Source organism: Maylandia zebra, linkage group LG5, assembly GCF_041146795.1.
Source record: "Maylandia zebra isolate NMK-2024a linkage group LG5, Mzebra_GT3a, whole genome shotgun sequence".
Taxonomy (NCBI): Eukaryota; Metazoa; Chordata; class Actinopteri; order Cichliformes; family Cichlidae; genus Maylandia; species Maylandia zebra.
In genome coordinates this window covers 33,950,198-33,969,185 of record NC_135171.1, presented here as the reverse complement: position 1 = coordinate 33,969,185, position 18,988 = coordinate 33,950,198, and the positions used below count along the sequence as shown (strand labels likewise).

Here is an 18,988-nt window from a genome sequence, read left to right as displayed (position 1 = left end):
GAGAGAGATGGGTGGAGAGCCAGGCTAGATATACTGTAATTATTGTGAGATGATGGAAGGCAGGTGAGCTGGCTGGGAGGTTAATGAGCTGATTACTGGTAGGTTTGCAGAATGAGCAGAACTGGGAGCCAGGTGAAGGATCCACAAAATATGAGAGAAAAAAAACAGACAGAGGAAAGTTGCTGAAAATGAAAGGGAAAACAAGGAAACATCATTAAGTCGTCAGAATGGGGTCTAGCTATGACTAACATAGCATAACATCCAATGAAATTGCAAGAATAGCAAGTTGAGTGGAAGTTTATCATAGTGTTTTCTGTGGACTCTGCAGTGCTGATATGCTTGAAGATCGAACAAGGACATCACATCCAGAGCATCAAATGAAAGATGAAGAGTATGCGTTCTCTTTTCCTCTTTGACTCTGAACAAATGCTATGATGTTTAACTCAGTCCACTTACTTGTCTTCTTATATCCTTATGTCTTCGTGAAGAAAGACTTTGAGACAAGAATGAGACTGTCATCAATGCTGGTAGTCCCATGGTTATTGCTGGCATTGCTTGAGGTTTTGTGCAAGTTAACCATGTTGTTGTTCTTGCAACTAAGATAAAGAGAAAGAAAAGAGCACTGGATGACAGATAGTTTGTTTCAGATTTATTGAGGATGTGACTGAGAATGTCGATATAGACTACAGATGGCTCAGTCTGGGCAGAGGACTAAAATATAAGACCAAAACCCAGAGATTTGGGTGTTTTGTGAGGTGAAAAAAATTTCCCTGAGCTCTCTGATACAGACTGGATGGCAGATTTTGCATTTGCTATTGGTGTAACAGCACTGCTAAATTAAATATTCATAACTGCAAGATTTTCCATCCATTATCCGGGGAAACCAGGAATTTACTAATTTGGTGGCTGGTTCTGCAGTTGGACACGGGATCTTTCACATCCCATATGAGAATCATAACCCTTGGTTAGAAGCAGAGTAAAGAGCAACCAGTTCATCTTGTGTCCTGGTTAGCCTTAGGCCAAGGACACAGGCAAGGGGATTTTTGCACATGAAATACATAGTCTGGCCAGAGGTTTCATGAGCTTCTCTGAAGGCAAATGAAGACAACATGTTTACCCACATCCCAACGCTGCGCGATATCGCACCATCAGCCCACCATCTACACATCCATGTGCATGGTCCGTTTACAAGACAGTTTGAAGATTTGAAGAGTGAGAGCATGATTTCTTTATCACGACTTGCAAAGTGAATAATGGACTCAGTGATGTTCAGCTTGAACTCAATGACCTGCCGTCTGATTCACTCCAGCAGAGTACTTCAAGTCAGTACCACTGCTTGTAATTTATTCTCCTCCCGGCGAGGAGACCCTTCTAACATGACAAGGTACATTCAGTTCAAGAGTTCAAGAAAACCAAGAGAAAGATTGTCTCACTGACAGCCAGGTGTCCTAAAACCTGATTTGGTGAATGCATTTAACCAGAGATTAAATTCTTTTTTTGTGATTAACAAGAAAAGAAATAAAAAACAACAACAGCAAAGAAACATCAAATTAAGTTATTAGACGATGAAACAGAATCGGAGACAATTGCCATGTGTATGTATTAGGTCTTTGAATTGATAAACTAGTGACTATGTTGGTGTTTTAACCAGACCTGCTTCACATTATGCAAGTCTTTCTGGAAAAATCCACTTGAATAATTCAGTAGACCTCCATTAATAGCTGCGTGATTGAAAACTTAAATAGTGCACTTACATTAAATGTGCAATAATGTCCTTTTTAGAAGGCATGCCCTAATTGTAACTCATACCAGCAGCTAATAGAATCTACCATCTACCAACATTTCTTTTTATAAATTCATACTGTCTGAACTGCTTTCAGCCTTTTGGTCTGGCATCTGTAGCTTCCAGCTCCTACCTTAGAAAACTCATTGCCAAACCCTGCCTCTATTTAGATTACATGAGACAGCATTTACATCAGGAAGGTGCTAGATGAGTCCAGAGTTATGGCTATAAAATGTCTTTAATGTTTTCTGGTCTCCTGATTGTCTGTCCAAAGTGACAACTTGAGGCTGTGACAGCTGCTGCAGGCAAGCATGTCATTTGACTCGAAATTGTCAGTCAGAAGAAAAAGCAATAAACTATAATGTAATTTTTTTTTTTTTTTTCAAATCTGACCTTTTCAATAGCAGGACAGCTCCTGACTTCAGAAAAACAAATCAAATTTTTTGATTGAATATAATTATGATATCATGTAGCCGCAGGAGGGGAAAGCGGTGCTCTACCTGCACTGTGTATAGTGCTGGCGGAGCGCTGTTGACGTCGACTGAGAAAATTGTCGGGCGGTGGAAGGAATACTTCGAGGACCTCCTTAATCCCACTGACACGTCTTCCGGGGAGGAAGCAGAGTCTGGGGATGAGGGGTGTGACCCACCGATTTCCGGGGGCGAGGTCACTGAGGCAGTTAAACAACTCCTTGGTGGCAGAGCCCCTGGTGTCGATGAGGTCCGCCCCGAGTTCCTGAAGGCTCTGGACGTTGTAGGGCTGTCTTGGTTGACACGTCTCTGCAATGTTGCGTGGAGATCAGGGGCAGTACCTGTGGACTGGCAGACCGGGGTGGTGGTCCCCATCTTCAAGAAGGGGGACCGGAGGGTGTGTTCCAACTACAGGGGGATCACACTCCTCAGCCTCCCCGGGAAAGTCTATGCCAGGGTGCTGGAGAGGAGGGTTCGTCCGCTAGTCGAACCTCGGATACAGGAGGAACAATGCGGTTTTCGTCCTGGTCGCGGAACACTGGACCAGCTCTTTGTCCTCTCGAGGATACTTGAGGGTGCATGGGAGTTTGCCCAACCAGTCTACATGTGTTTTGTGGACCTGGAGAAGGCATTCGACCGTGTCCCTCGGGGCGTCCTGTGGGAGGTGTTGCGCGAGTATGGGGTGTCTGGCCCATTGCTACGGGCCATTCAATCCCTATACAACCGTTGCAAGAGCTTGGTTCGCATTGCCGGCAATAAGTCGGACTCGTTCCCGGTGGGTGATGGGCTCCGCCAAGGCTGCCCTTTGTCTCCGGTTCTGTTCATAATTTTTATGGACAGGATTTCTAGGCGCAGCCAAGTGGCGGAGGGCTTTCGCTTTGGTGGCCTCAGAATCTCATCTCTGATTTTTGCGGATGATGTGGTTCTGTTGGCTTCATCGGGTGAGGGCCTCCAGCTCGCACTGGAGCGGTTCGCAGCCGAGTGTAACGCAGCGGGAATGAGGATCAGCACCTCCAAATCTGAGGCCATGGTTCTCAGCCGGAAAAGGGTGGAGTGCCCACTCCGGGTCGGGGATGAGTTCCTGCCCCAAGTGGAGGAGTTCAAGTATCTCGGGGTCTTGTTCGCGAGTGATGGGAGAAGGGAGCTGGAGATCGACAGACGGATTGGGGCTGCGGCTGCAGTAATGCGGACGCTGCACCGGTCCGTCGTGGTGAAGAGGGAGCTGAGTGTAAAAGCGAAGCTCTCAATTTACCGGTCGATCTACGTCCCTACCCTCACCTATGGCCACGAGCTGTGGGTAGTGACCGAAAGAACGAGATCGCGGATACAAGCGGCGGAAATGAGCTTCCTCCGAAGGGTGGCTGGCCTCTCCCTTAGAGATAGGGTGAGAAGTTCGGCCATCCGGGAGGGGCTTAGAGTAGAGCAGCTGCTGCTCCACATCGAAAGGAGCCAGCTGAGGTGGTTCGGGCATCTGGCAAGGATGCCCCCTGGGCGCCTCCTGGGCGAGGTGTTCCAGGCATGTCCCACCGGGAGGAGGCCCCGGGGCAGACCCAGGACACGCTGGAGAGATTATATCTCTCGGCTGGCCTGGGAACGCCTTGGTATTCCCCCGGACAAGCTGGAGGAGGTGGCTGGGGAGAGGGAGGTCTGGACCTCTTTGCTTAGGCTGCTACCCCCGCGACCCGACCTCGGATAAGCGGATGAAGATGGATGGATGGATGGATGTAGCCGCAAAACAAACTTATAAATAAACATGGTCATGTGGTTTGGATCAGAAACTGGCCACAAGAGGGTTTGTAAAATGCATTTTAGGATATAATATGTTGTTTTGGGAAACTTGCTGGTAGTTCTTCGGGTTTTATTTAAATTTGCAATTAGAATATTATATTCATATTATCAGTGGGAATATAAATAGATATAGTGCACAATATAAGCAATTATAATAATTTTCCACTTTAAAACATACATAAAAAGGCAATCTGTACAACATTTGCTACATTAATTTTTTTGAATCTTTTCTCCATAAGACCCTCAGGTCCTGCATTCTGCAAATATGAACATTACATTGTGAAGACTTTGTTTAGTTCCCAGTGCTCCATTTTCTGTTGTCTACCTTCTGGCTAGTTATTGTTTCTCCTTCTCATCTTTTCCATGCCTGCAGCTTTCAGGGACATCTGCTCCTGCCAACCAATGCTTTAACATGTTGTTACATTCTGCTGATCCTCAGGGAATGATGAACACGGCATAGTGTCAGAAATACATGAAAACGTTTGATTTTTCTTATTCAAATTGAGCAGTTGAGTGAGGTTACTGAAACACATACTCAGTAACCCAGTATCTATAGACACAAGAAAGGAAGCTTTGTGTGTCTCATTTTGTTCTTTTGTGCTGTATTAGATTAACAGCTTATGGTTTAGTTGTGTCTCAGAGACAGTTGCACCGATCCTGTGTTATGTTGACTGTAGCATTTGGGGTCTTTGGGATGCTTTTCTTATCCTCATCCTCCATTCTTCTGTGAATATGTTTCTTTCTGAGCGGGATGAGAACAGCTTTCTGCTAAGCTCCAATGTGTGAGCGGTGCTTTCTGAGCTTTGTGCTTTAGTGTAGGTGGTATTTATGTGGAGAGGTTTACAGTGGGATTTTTATTTGTGTCTTGTGTGTCATAAGTTAATGAGCATCATACATCAGACGTTGCTGTCCAATAAGTTGGAAAAAGAATTATTTTTATAGCAAGTACAAGAGTAGCTAAGCAGAATGATTTGACCTGATCGGTGTTTGCTTTAATGTGTGATGCGAATACAGCGACGCTAAAAAGAAAATCAAGTGGTGCTTGTGCATACTAATGCAAGACTACCCCTAACGCCTGACAGACCACTACAGACATCATCCATTTATCACACTGTTACACTTCTAAGAGTGATTATCTGCTGCATCACACACTGCATTGTGTTAGGAAAATCTACCTGGAGATGTTAGATTCTTGTAGGCAAGCTGGTTCCTGTGAGCATGAATTTCCTTTACTGTGAGTGGGAAATATTAGTACTGTGTGTTAGTCAGTGTTAAGATTTTAAAAAGGCAGTTAAAACATCTTAGAAATACTTTCACTGTCTCTCATGTTAACTATTATATTTATATGTTTAGATGGTGCAGATGTATTGATTTCAGATTGTGAGAGCCGCGGGTGAAATCCAATAAAGCAAAGCTATTTTAATACACTGTGGAGGAGAGTTGTTTATGCAAACAAACACTGTTCACTAGATGTATTTTGAGGTGCAGGTAGCAGAATATTTTTGTTGCTATTGATCAGTTCTCCCCAGCTGCATGGCTAGAAGCGCTGTCAGTTTGTCTCCTGCAAGTTGCTCTGAAATATTCTCTCAAACTCAAGGCTCAAAGATTTGGCTTCCAAAATAGTGTAATTTTGTTCATTTGTTAAATCACACTATTCACACTTAAGTCATTTACTGTGTTCCCCCTGTGCCTGAAAGCGTGCTGTAAGGGAGATGATTATCCCATTTTTCTCATCAAGAAAGTGCGATTATAGTCGGGGTTAGCGTAATTATGCTCTTTGCTTCTCAGTAGGTACATTTAGATAACTGGACTGGGTCATCAGAATCACCGCCTACTGTTAATTCGGATTAGTGTGCCCAGCAGAGCTGTTGATGATGGCAATGGTGAGAATGTATGTCTGGGGTAAATGCAGAACAGCAGTTAATAATTTAATGAAATATAAAATATAATCTTAGGGCTGTTCGATATAACGATATATATCGGATGACGATATAAAAACGTCTATCGTTTCATTTTACGCTATCGTTTGTTTCGTGGTGTCGCAAAATAAACTGTTTACTGCAATATTTTTTTTCATCGTTTTGATGGTCACTGTAGTGGCTATATTAATTTCTTAAAGTTCTCTCTTTCTCATATATTTTATATAACCACACTATGGACGGACAAGCGCCTGTTTTTATGCGTTGTGGTTAGCAACAACGACGGTAACAGCATCGCGTGTCCGCTTGTTTCTGTTCCACATAAACCTTTCACAATAAAGCTCAAGATCCTGTTGAGACTTTTCAAAATAAACGGAATCACGTAAAAGAGCAGATTATTTATGGATGAGAATTAAAAAAGAGCCGCCAGGTGCTAAAAAATAAACCTTAGACTCAAACGTTAGAACAGGCTTTTCCCCGCAGCACGCCGTGCAATAAATACTCACAAAGAAAACGGCGGCCTTCACAACTTATGTCTAAAAATGTATAGTTTCATGCATCGGTTAAAACACTCGACTCCAGCTACATGACGTGCAGCTGGAAACACTTCACGCAAGACGAGCTGCCACAGAATTTACAGAAAATGTTACATTTTTGTCATTTATATCGTTATCGGGACGATGGAATTCTTATATCGGGATATGAGATTTTGGTCATATCGCACAGCCCTATATAATCGAATTAAGAAAGTGTGACTTTATTTGTTAAAGTCATAGTGAGGGTTTGCTTGCATACTGTATATGGATAAAGTAACCATAAATGCTCAAATCCAAAATTATATAATGGTAAAGTTTCAAATGACTCCGAGGGGATAAAGGATAAGAGGTTTCACCTACTTCTGAGTTTGTCTTTGACAGGTTAAAGCTAGTATCTTCTTTCTTCTTTTTTCAGTTGATCCCTTTAGGGGTCGTCCCAGCAGATCATATGCCTCCATCTTACGCTCTCCGTAGCGTCCTGTTCTGTCACATCAAACCTCTGCATGTCCTCCTTCATACGTCTGTTAAATCTTCTCTGCAGTCTCCTCTTTTCCTCCTGTCTGGCAGCTCCATACTCAACATCCCTAGTACAGTATACCCACCATTCATCCTTAGCACATATCCAAACTATCTCTGCCATTCATTTCTAACTATCCCAGTCCAAATCTTCAACCTTCCTGTTATTTAATTTATTTTTCATCAAATTTCATGAAAACAGAGACATGTCTGTAGACATACAGTATCTGTAGGTCTCTCCCTGTGTTATTTTAAATTGCCAGTGGCCTAAGCTGTCTGATTCTTGCCGAAGACTTGCTTATTCAAAATCATGTTCTGAATAGTTTTGGAAGGACTCTGTAATTTCCAAAAGCAGTAGTGCACCGAGGCTTAGTTAACATTACTTAAACAGGGCTAATTTGCTCTGTGGAGTATATTTAGCTGCAGATTATGATGTACTTCTTAAAAATTTGAACATTTACCGCAAGTAAATGTTTTACACATGTTTATTTAATGCCAGAGTAATCCTATAAATACACCAAATCCACAGGTGCCAACAGAAATCTAAAAGTAAAATGGGCTGTAGAATCAAACACTAGAAACATACCACAAACTCTGACAAAGACTAAGGGAAAGAGACAAGATTATTTATACACCGAGGTGTGAAAAACAGGAACTAACCAAAAGACAAAGACAAGGACACGCACATTCAGACAAAGAAACACTGGAGCACAAAGACACAACAGAACGACGAGCAGCAGGTAGAAGAGTTGGGAAGGCACTGAAGGAACTAAACAGATGACAAATAAACTCAAAATAGAAACTGCAGCTAAATAAAGACTAAAGATTCAAAACTCATCCAGAACAGTGAATCAAACATTGGCATCTACAAATCAGTGAACTTCATGAACTAATTCTAATGACACCATGTGGTAAAGACAGACATCACAATCAATGAATCAAACTCACTGTGAGAATAATAAAGAAATAAAATAGGAATACAAAACTCAGCCTACCAGAACAGCAAAAACCCCTCAGATCACAACAATGTAGAATTCAAAATAAGCTATCATACTTGTGTTTGTTGTAACAAAGGGTCACTGATGTGTTTTCCATATTTTTTATATGACTACAGACTTTAAACCCTTTGTTGGTCGGCGTCTTTTCATTAAAAAAATGTAATATGGACTTGTGTTTCAGCAAAAATTTAAACAGATGGATTATTTCTGAATTTAATACAATCCTGATAATAGAGCAGGGCGATATGACCAAAAATATTTATCACGATATACATTTGAAAATTTGCGATAACGATAACTGACGATATAATTGACACTAGACAAAATACTTTACAACTCCACAACTTTATTAGTGCAAAAAACCCCATCAATGTATTTTCAATTAAACAAGCAGCTGTTTTTTATGGGCATTAAAGTTATATAAAAATGTAACAGTGCAAATGCAAATTCCTTGCTGGCAGTTTAACCAAAAGGCATTTCCAGTGGAAATTGGCTGACATATCCTCAGCATAACCATGTATAATATCCACAAAACTTAAAAAGAGGTTATACACACACAATACGGTAATATTATGTTGAAGCACAGTACATATCACTCCATGAGGCTCCTGCCTACAATAGCCGTAATGCTCCCACAATCCATCAAGCGGTGCGGGTTCGTAGCTTAGCAAAGTCGTACTAAAACATTTGACAGATTTTCGAGCGCCGTATACCACATAAAGCCATTTCGAGGTCAGTAAACACAACCAGAATTCATACATAAGGCCCATTGGATTATAAGGGGTGCTGTCGATTTTCAGAAAAATCAAAGGATTGATTTTAAGTGTGCCGTATTTTCCAAAAAACACAGTAATAACGACGGCCCGCTAGCATGCTCTACCAAAAATAGTGCTTTGTTGTGTATCTGATGGATGAAAGCTAAACCAGTTCCACACCACTGAAGTTGCAGCATTTTTACAAACCAATTCTGGTTCATCTGTTTCATTTAACGATCCGCTTTCACCCTTCTCATTCTGCGTCACCGCCATGTGTGTATGAAAACAAAGGCACTGCACATACGTGTTTTACCCATATTCTATCGCGATATTTCATTTTCCTATCGTTGATAAATTACACCGGTATTACCGTAAACGGTATGATATAGCCCAGCCCTACCTGATAATATGTTTTAACCCTATCACACATAGTGGTCACTACAGTGGACTGCTATTCAGAGGCTGTTTTCTTGTATTTGTGTCGGTGTTGATGGTATACTTGCACATAAACAACTACATTGGACACTGATGTATCACTCTATACCCTGCCACCCACTGATTGTTTAATGTTACTATAGATGTATGACGTGCTTTCTTTGTAATTATTGTTATTTAAACCTGTCATGCATGAATTTTGACAACCTCAATCAGGATTTTTTTTCTTAAGTATTTTTATTCATCTTCAGGCATGAAAAGATGAATAAAAATGCTTAAGAAAAAATCCTGATTGAGGTTGTCATAATTCATGCATGACAGGGTTAAAGTGGCTCAGTTTGCAGTTTGTTTAGCCTGCATGAACAGCAGTACCTGAAGATTCAGTTTATTTTTTGGAGTTGGTTACAAGCTGGTTTTCAAATGACCGATGTCTAATTTAGAAGCAAAACTCTTCAGAGATAAATAATTTTGAAAAGATTATGTGTTTTGTTGCTTTTCTGTTCTATCGAGTCTGATGTTTCCTGCATGTTGCCAGTCAGTCATGAATTCACACACATTTTCAATTTATTTTTCAAGCTCAAGGACAGAAATGCCACGGTGGCTTAGAACTGGCATTAACCCTCCAGTTAAATGCCTGTCTGAGTTTCCATTAACCTACACAATGGAACTACCCTACTAATTTTCACAGCTCCACTTTAGTAATAATTGATATTCATGATGTATGTTCTTGCAGCTGCTAGTTAAGCACAGTGTACACACTCAAGCGTGGTGGGTGTTTTAATCTGCTTGGGAACGTGTGCCATATTTAAGTCAACAAATCAGTCAAGCCTCAGCCAAACTGCAGTGATATTTGAAATGAACACATCTTTATAGCACATAGGCTTTAAATGACTGTGTATTATACTGACAAGTAATGTGCTTTTAATTGATTTGAAATGGGCAGTTTCAGCCAGCAAACTGCATAGTGATGACATGGAGCGCTCTAACTGAAAACATTGCTTACTCTTACTGACAATAAAAAAGTTTGTTTTATTTTGCATAATTGATTTAGATATCTCCTCTCTCTTTGTTAAAGGATCGGCTGACAAGAGAAGCAGAAGATTTGGCAGTTTCCAGGTAAGCCATTCAAACATCTACATTTTTCACTCCAGAAAAAAACAGGGAAAGTAGAATTTGAAGAGCTACAATATCGTGGTAATGATTCAGGTAGTTTCCTATGGTGTTTGAGATGGCTGTTGAATACATCTGTTAAGATTATTGCCTGTGCAAGCAGCACACAGCTCTTTAAACCATCTTGTGTTCATACAAAATGTGTGCTTCAGTGCTGGAATTACCTTGACAAAGATGTGATACTTATAAAGGCTTTGGTGCATAGCCTTATAATTACAGAGCCATTCAGTGGCTGATTAGGGAGGAAACACTGCCTAGCCTTTTATGCAGTACATTTGTCTTTAGACAGAGCTTTTACTGCCATTTATTCCATGAACCGTTCAATTTCTTCTTTGCTTTTTCATTTAAGCAAAAACTTTAAATAGATTGAACCATTACTTTAGACATATTCATAGGGTGCATTGTAAGTTTTCTTCTTTTTGTGGTTTTTATTAAAGCGACAGTACTTATTTACATTGCTGTGATCCTTGCACTACACGTGTTGGCTTCCTCTTCTTTGTGTATTTCCCATCTTGATAATTGCCACTTTTTGCACTTTCCAGTTAAAGAATGTATTCCTTTGCTGCATTGGTTGAAATGATCTTGAACAAAATGGGCACACGGATAAGACTGAAAGAGAAAGATAAAATGATCTGTGTATATATATATATATATATATATTTTTTTTTTTTTAGATGATACTGTTGCGGCTGTTGAATCTTTTGTTTCTATGGGAACCCAATTAGAATTGAGACTGTTATTTCAGTTCAGTTTAATTTAATTCAGTTGGATTTATATAGCACCAAACTAGCTATTGCTGCAGATGGAATGTCCCAGTATATAGTATCCTTTGCCATGTGTATACATGGAAATCGATAGGTGAGCAGAACTGAAACAATACATCCTCAGCATAACAGAGCAGACATACGTCATCATGAAAGATCTGACAAGATGAACTGACAGACACCACTGGTATCAGCTGTATTCTCATCCCAGTAGTTTCATAACAAACCTGGACCATTCTCAACACGTTACACTCTGTATACTGAGCAATTCTACTACCAAGAGATATTTTCTGCTACATTAGGTAAACCATTTTTAATCTATCTTTGTTTGTTTTATTAAATTTGAGGTATTTTACTGTGTGTTTAACATGTTACATTCAACTTGTACCAAAGGATTTAACTGTATTCTATTTCATTACATTTTTACTTATTGATGTTCTGTATATGGATTTATTTTTTCAATCTACAGTAACCTAACTGCTTTTCTGACCACTGTTTTACAATATACTATAATTGTAAAACAGTGCTTGCTTCTTTCAACCCCTCCACCTCCCCAGCATCCACATGCAGGCTCAAGGAGGATATTTTTTGTGTGATGTATTTGTAGGGATTAATGAGGCTGAAGCCTTAATGACAAACTCTAATTTCTTCTACTGCTTGTCATCATTTCAAATGATTAAACTTAACCCTGCTATGGTCTTTGTTTTTTGGTTACACAGGGAGTCTTGCTGGGTCTGGTGGACTTTTGGGGCTAATAATTCAACATATTCAAACCTTTTTTGTTAAAATTCTCAGTAGATGTCTACTTCATCCCATTTGCAAGTAATATAAACAAAACAGGTTAAATGTGTTCCCTTTACCGTTGTTAAATCACATTTATGAATAGGAATGCAACTCATTTTTGCTTTAAATAGAACACACTATATGAGATTTTCCAGATATTTGCGTGGAACAATATCAACTCAGTTGTTAGATAATGCGGTCTGGCTCTGAGATGAGTTGATCTGCCAGGAGCCCAGCAGACTCTGTGGTTGGCAGTTTGTGCACGGAGGGCACTACTGTATGTCCAGAAATGTTGCCTCTATCTTTTGTTATCTTCTATATTTTTGCTCAGCAATGCTCACTTCTCCCAGTTGGCTATGACCTCTGCTAAGGTAAAGTCAAGTATTCTGGAACTTGGGTCAAGAAATGTTGTACCTGGCACAGGTGTGATAGATGAGCCTGTCAAGAATATGTTGCATATTCTGGGATTCAGTCTCAGTCCAGGGTGACTTTAACTGCCTTAGTATCAGTTACACCAGACTGTGCAGATGTACATATTGCACAATTTTCTGAGCTAAGAAGCTGCTTTTATTTAAGGAGTAACCATTCATCTATTGTCATCCCCAGAATGTAAAGGAGAAAGAGATGATGTATGACCCTGACTCCTATTAGAGCAACACAGTTTTATTATGTTGCTGTATTCCTCTGAGTGAGCAGTAGGGGGCAGCATCTTTGGTTAATTCAAGTATATGGGAAAAAAAACTTTTAAGCTACAGTATTTTGATGTGTGACCTCACCAAACACTTCCCTGATGAGTTTGTTGTCTTGGTCGCTGTTTCAAATTCATATTTAAGACAACTTCATATTAATTAATATTAATCAAGGACTTGAGCAGAGCCAAGGTAGACAAAATTGGAACATCCTTCAGATGTATTTTTTTAAGGAAAATGTATGCTTCTAGTTTAAAAATTGAGTAGTCTTAAATAATCAAGCTGATTAGCACTGCGTCATCTTAGTATAGATTATTTAATTCCACTAGGACAATTTTCTATCAGTAGTCAGGTAATATCAAGTGTTTCTGTCACTTTCTGCTAAAGCTTTGGCAGCCACATTTGTTTCACTTATCTTTTTATAAACCACCACGAGGCATTTCGGCAAGGAGGGCTATCAGGTTATTGAATAAATCTCTGTTGTCAGTATTCATTTGTAAAGCTTTCTCACACATTTGCAGCCACATTCTTTGTCTGGGCTGCATTACAAGATGTGGTATATGTGCAGAAAATCCAATAACATTGTCAAAGTGCAATTCTGAATAACATTCTGGCTTTTATTGGCACTTATTCATTTGACTTTTCCAGTATTCAAATATTAATGTGTAACTATTTGTCTGCATAAATTCCAGGACCAAATATAAAACAAAAAAACAGTAGTACAAAACATTAATTCACAATGCATTGAAATGATAGGAGATCACTGGACAGCTCTTTTCTCTATATGTACTAGATTTCCCATCTAGTTGTGTAATAGTTAATATGGCTGTGTACCAGGGAATATCTGCACCCAGCAGTGAAGTAGCTGAAGGATGTGTTATTTGAAGTGTAAGGTTGTTACAAATCTGCGTTGCTCTTTGTTTCAGCAGAAGCTGATTACAAATATTCAGGCACAATGCAATGCCTGCATTTCACTTTTGTCTTTCCATTAGTATTGGTTTGATCCCATCATTCATGCAAATAGCTCAATACTCACCCAAACCTTCCCTAACATACACACATAAACTGATTGTTGAGAAGTAATCTTTGGTAATTGATATTTGCATTATACCATGAATAAAAAGATGAAGCTTTTCTTATTCTGTTCTGTTACATACAAATTAAAGGCACAATGGTCAGCTGCAGTCTTTTGTCATAAGCACTTCTCACAAATTCTCTGTAGAAATTCTTAATCAGCTATGAGCTATTTTATTTTAACCAAAATATGCTGAGTGTGCCCATGACAATAATGCTGCACTTCCCCCAGACAGTCATTAATAAAGCCTTGTGGTTGTGAAAGGAATCACTGATAATTCACCATTATTGCCAGCAGCCCAGAGGGACCCTCTAAGAGTCTGAGTTAAACTCATTACAGGCTTGACTATGCAAGGTTATGGCTTCTCTGAGGAATATTGCCTCCTTCTAAATTTTTGTCCCATGGATTGCCATCATTTAAACTTTTTCTGATAGATAGATTGCGTAACCTTGCGTCATCACCAGCCAGACTATAAGACAATAATAATGAAATTCAAAGAAGAAAAGGAAAATATCATTATCTGTAATAATATGGGACCCTTTTTTTTTTGAAAGACGGCAGTTCCTCAGTCTTTTGTAAGCATTGGAATCCAGACAATATTTCTTTAGCAGTGAGGTGCATTATGGGAATGATATCAACCTTTTACTGAATAACACTGGATCAGTTCAGGTAGCCAAAATCCATGGATTATGTTGAGTGTAATATTTAAAATAAAACGTATATTTTAAATAAAACACACTTAACTGCAACCAACTAAAAGCAATTGCAACAATCTCATCATTTTTAAATTTGCATGTTGCCTGTTGCTTGGAAGATAAACTGTGTGTATAAATGACTGAGCAGCTATATCTGATGTTGTGGAGTCTATTCTGGGAGCACATCTGAGTTATCTAAATGGCTGCTTGGATTCCCTTAAGGGTTGACACATTTTTTTAAGATAAGGTAAAACAGATAATGAGTAAGGCACTGAGGATATCAGCAAAAATGTTTTCAAATATATATATACAGTGCCTAAAAAATGTAAAGATCACTTTTTAATCAGAGTAAGGTATGAAGTTAGTTAAACTTCTGAGATATTGATCTGGTCAGTTAAATAGCAGAGGGAGTTGTTAAGCACTTTCAGCTGCACTACGGCACTGGAGGGGCAACAGTGAGACAACCCCTAAAACAGGAATGTTTTTGCAGGTTGGAGGCCACTGACATTTGTACTTATTTAATTATGTTGACTGGCCATCACCAGGGCCAGTATCTGCTCCTTTGTGTGAAGAAACATATTGAGTTCTGATCCGTACAAAATGACCAACAGCAGGCCACTGATGTAAATGTCTCTGACCATGTGAGGGTGGCCTGAGGGTCTGACATCCTCTATTCGGCCCTGTGCTCACTGCCTGGCACTGTGGAGCCCAGTGGGTATTTGCTATAGAATACTATAATGTAACAGACATGGAAGGGTTTGAGGAAGCCTTGGAGAACATCATGCTGCCTGCATCATTATTCAGGGTGACCAGTAAATGAAGCAAAGACCTCTAATTCTAGGTGACAATGCACAGACTGCCAGTAAGTATTGGGATGAGATCCTTGGACCCACTGCCAGACCGTACACTGGCACAGAGGGTTCTGGGTTCCTCTCGGTGCCTGGTCTCAAATGGCGAGAGTATGCAGGCAGTTCCTGCAGGATAAAGCAATTGATACCACTGACTGGCCCTCATGCTACCTTAAACCAATAGAAAACCTCTGGGGACATTATGTTTCACCTCTGGGACATTATGTTTCAGTCCATCCAATGCTGCCAGGTTGCACCTTTGACTATCCAGGCACCATAATCCAGATCTGGGAGAAGATCCCTAAGTAAGTGTCTCATTAGGAGCATGTCCCAGTGTTGTCAGGCATACAGAAAAGCACAGGAAAAAACATTTTGAGTTTCTGCAGAATGGACAGAATAGTCTGACGTAGAGTTGGGCGATATGAGATTTTTTCATATCACGATATGTTTTTTTTTTCATTTCAGGCGATAACGATATCTATCACGATATAAGCCAAATAACTATATTTGTAAGATTTAAATGTGCCGTTGCTCACAAGTAAAATGTGAAATAATCAGCAGCTTGTTTTTATTTAAATATTTATTTCCCATAATAAGTTCAACAGGGTAGATGTACTTAAGGAACATGAGACTTTTTCAGATAAATAAAGGCAAATATTGCAAACTACACAAAAGGCAGCCGCTAAAGCGTTTAAGTTTCAAAATAGAACAAACGAAACAGACTACTAAATTGTCAATTCCACTTAGAAACAAAGTATTAATTCTAAAAATAAATCTTAGTTTGTGTTACAGAAGAACAGACAAAACTGACTAACTTTTGTCAATATCAAATAAACTGAGAACTAAAAGGAAATTCTCAATCTCTCCTTGTTGTATAGCTTAGCTTTTCAAACAGTTTTAACAGTTACTTTAGTCTGACAAAAGCCGAATGACGAATTAGCGCTTCCAGTCAGAGACTGAGGCTACGTCCACACGTACACGGGTATTTTTGAAAACGGAGATTTTCCGTTTTCGTTTTAAAAAATAATCCCGTCCACACATAAAGGCAGAAATGAAGGAAAACGCTGCTAAGAACATGCCAAAGCAGCAGGTGGCGCTAGATTCCTAACCGTGCAGAAATATTGGCCAATCAGAAGTCTAGAAGCCTCGGTGGGGAAAAAGTAAACAAAGCTGCGGCATAGAAGCAGAACCGAGTCGTATGTGTGGAGGGACAGTAACTGTGTGTATATGTAAGCATTTAAACACTGCAGAGAGTAGAATTAACAGTATTGTAGAAATTCATTTCACCGAAACAATAACGTGGCGCACAGTGTGACGCATGCACCAGTTCATTGTATTTCCAGACTTGCTTTCGGCACAATTTACAGTGCACGCTACTCTGTATTTTGTCAGACTTGAAATAGCCGAAATACCTTCACACTACGGAACTTCTATGGCTCTTCCGTTCGACAATCTCTCCGGCGTTGGAACCATTATCTGTTTTCTCTTCGGTCACGCTCGGTTGATTTTTCTAGTCGGCACACTCATTTCCTCCATTACGCGCTGGCTCCATTACCCGCTGGCTGCTTCCCAAACAAACACACATGCGGCTTGGCACTTGTGCTGTACGTTACAAGTCACGCGACGTGACGCTGCGGCTGTGATTGGTTCGGCTCTGCGCTACTTAATTTGGATTGGCTGATCTTTTTTTTTTTTTTTTTTTTTTTTTAAGAGGACAAGAGCGGCGAGGTCTATCGCGATAGCTTAATTTCTCTATCGAGTAAAAGTTATATCGCGATACATATCGTTATCGTTCTATCGCCCAGCTCTAGTCTGACGCATCATTTTTTCACTTTGATTTTCAGGGTATCTTTGAATTCAGCCCTCTGTAGGTTGATCATTTTCATTTCAATCAGACGATGTGGATTTCTTTCCTTTCCTAATACATTTCACAGTACTTATTAGTATAGATATCCATTAAGATTCCACTGAAGTTCTATACCACACATGCTTAACTTATATCTAATGTGAGCTGCATGCATGGACATACACAGAAAAAAAGACAGGAAAAAACTGAGTTAAGTTTCAGGTGTTTGTGTGCATACAGTATATTGTAATGTGTTTTGTATTTGTTTTCCATGTGCAACAACAGTATAATTCTTGCAGCATCCAGGTCCAGTGACATAGGTGCCTCTGCATTCAAGTCCAGAGTCCAGTTTTTTAGTCAAAGATTCCAACAATCTTTCTTGTCTCTGGTTTTCTTCACTCTGCCATGTATATTTTACCGGGTGCACAGAGAGGTGAGATTTGATCTGAGGGTATTAACAGCTGTCACAAGGTAGAGATAAGAAATGACTATGGTGTAGGATCACATATGCACGTATACTAGGGCTGAACGATTATGGAAAATAATCTAATTGCGATTTTTTTTGCCCCAATATTGCGATTGCGATGCGATATGCGATTATTTTTTAAGGTATTTGTCTTCTGTATTATTAAACAAAGACAAGCAATACATCATATAGTATGGCCAATACTATATTACATTAATTTTAAACTGTTCTTTCCTGGAAGACAGACCTCTGTTATGATGACATGAGGTGATGCATGAATTGATGACTGACATTTTTATTTAACTACTTCAATCACAACAGTATATTTGAACATACACAATAGTTTATTTTTAGCTTACAAACATCTGAGCATAAAGTGCTGACAAGGAACCCTGGTGTAAACATTAAAATGAAAGTCAGTACAATGTGCAGATTGCAGAAATATACATAAACAAAATCAGTGGCTTTACCACACTCAGTTTTTCGACATCTGTGAACTACTAGACAGTCATTCAATTAAAAAATAATATTAAATAAATAAAACTAATAAATAAAAAATACACACATCTTACTGATCTCTGCAGTCAGTAACATTACACATAAAGTGCAAACATAATAGCAATTGTATAAACACACACACAAACACGCCTTTAAAATTTAAAGGCGTGAAATTGGACGGTCTAGCCTTCTGATTAGCGTCACCGCTGTCTCGGTGGAGTTTAATAAACTCGGCCGTCTGCTTCTTGCTATCTAAAATATAACCAGACACTGGTGTAAATTCTCGACTGTCTCATACTTCTGTTTAATAAGTTTTCTGTTTGACGTTTAGTCAGCTGTGTGAAAACCAAGGAGGAACCCACCCGGGGGATTAATAAAGTTTTATTTTATCTAATCTAATAACTTTAATCTCAGCCAAACCGATTTACTCACGAACAAACAAAACACTGAAAAAAGCCCAACAATAACATTTTTAGGTTGTCTAAGTGACTTATATATTACGTTTAACCCAAGCAGCGAAACTCCGCGGTGATCTGAAAATGATGTGCCGGGAGTTGTGCCGTTCTCGGCCGCATCAGTAACCCTCGAGCTCCCGGCTAGCTGTCGAGCTGGTGGGTAGCAGACGCCTCTGAAAACGTCGAAGCACTTTTGCAAATATGGGATATCTTGATAAACCGAGCAGATATTTGATGTTTACACAACTACTTTCTCGCCTGAAAATATGTTAAAAGTTTATTTTGTGACCCAGAAAGATTAGTATGAGTAATTTTAAAACTTAGTAGCGGCCGCCATTGCTGGAAACTGGAGTTTGGCTGGGCCGCGCTATGAATTCTGGGATATGGTAGTAATTTGGACAGCCTTCGGCACGTCGCTGTGACGTAATTGGTCTACAAATGCGGCCTCAGGAGGATGCAGCCCATGAATTTGGACATGTCCAGAGTATAATCGCAGCCT

At 39.7% G+C, this 18,988-nt stretch overlaps 1 protein-coding gene across 9 annotated transcripts in view; it reads left to right on the top strand.

Moving 5' to 3' along the window:
* Positions 1 to 18,988, top strand: part of rap1gapb (RAP1 GTPase activating protein b) — a 113,322-nt gene that overhangs the window by 22,473 nt on the left and 71,861 nt on the right. For all 9 annotated transcript variants that reach the window (XM_076884253.1, XM_076884252.1, XM_024802498.2 and 6 more), the window contains exon 2: positions 10,276 to 10,316. The gene's annotated coding sequence lies outside the window, so the exon portion shown is untranslated. The remainder of the gene's footprint in view (positions 1 to 10,275; positions 10,317 to 18,988) is intronic.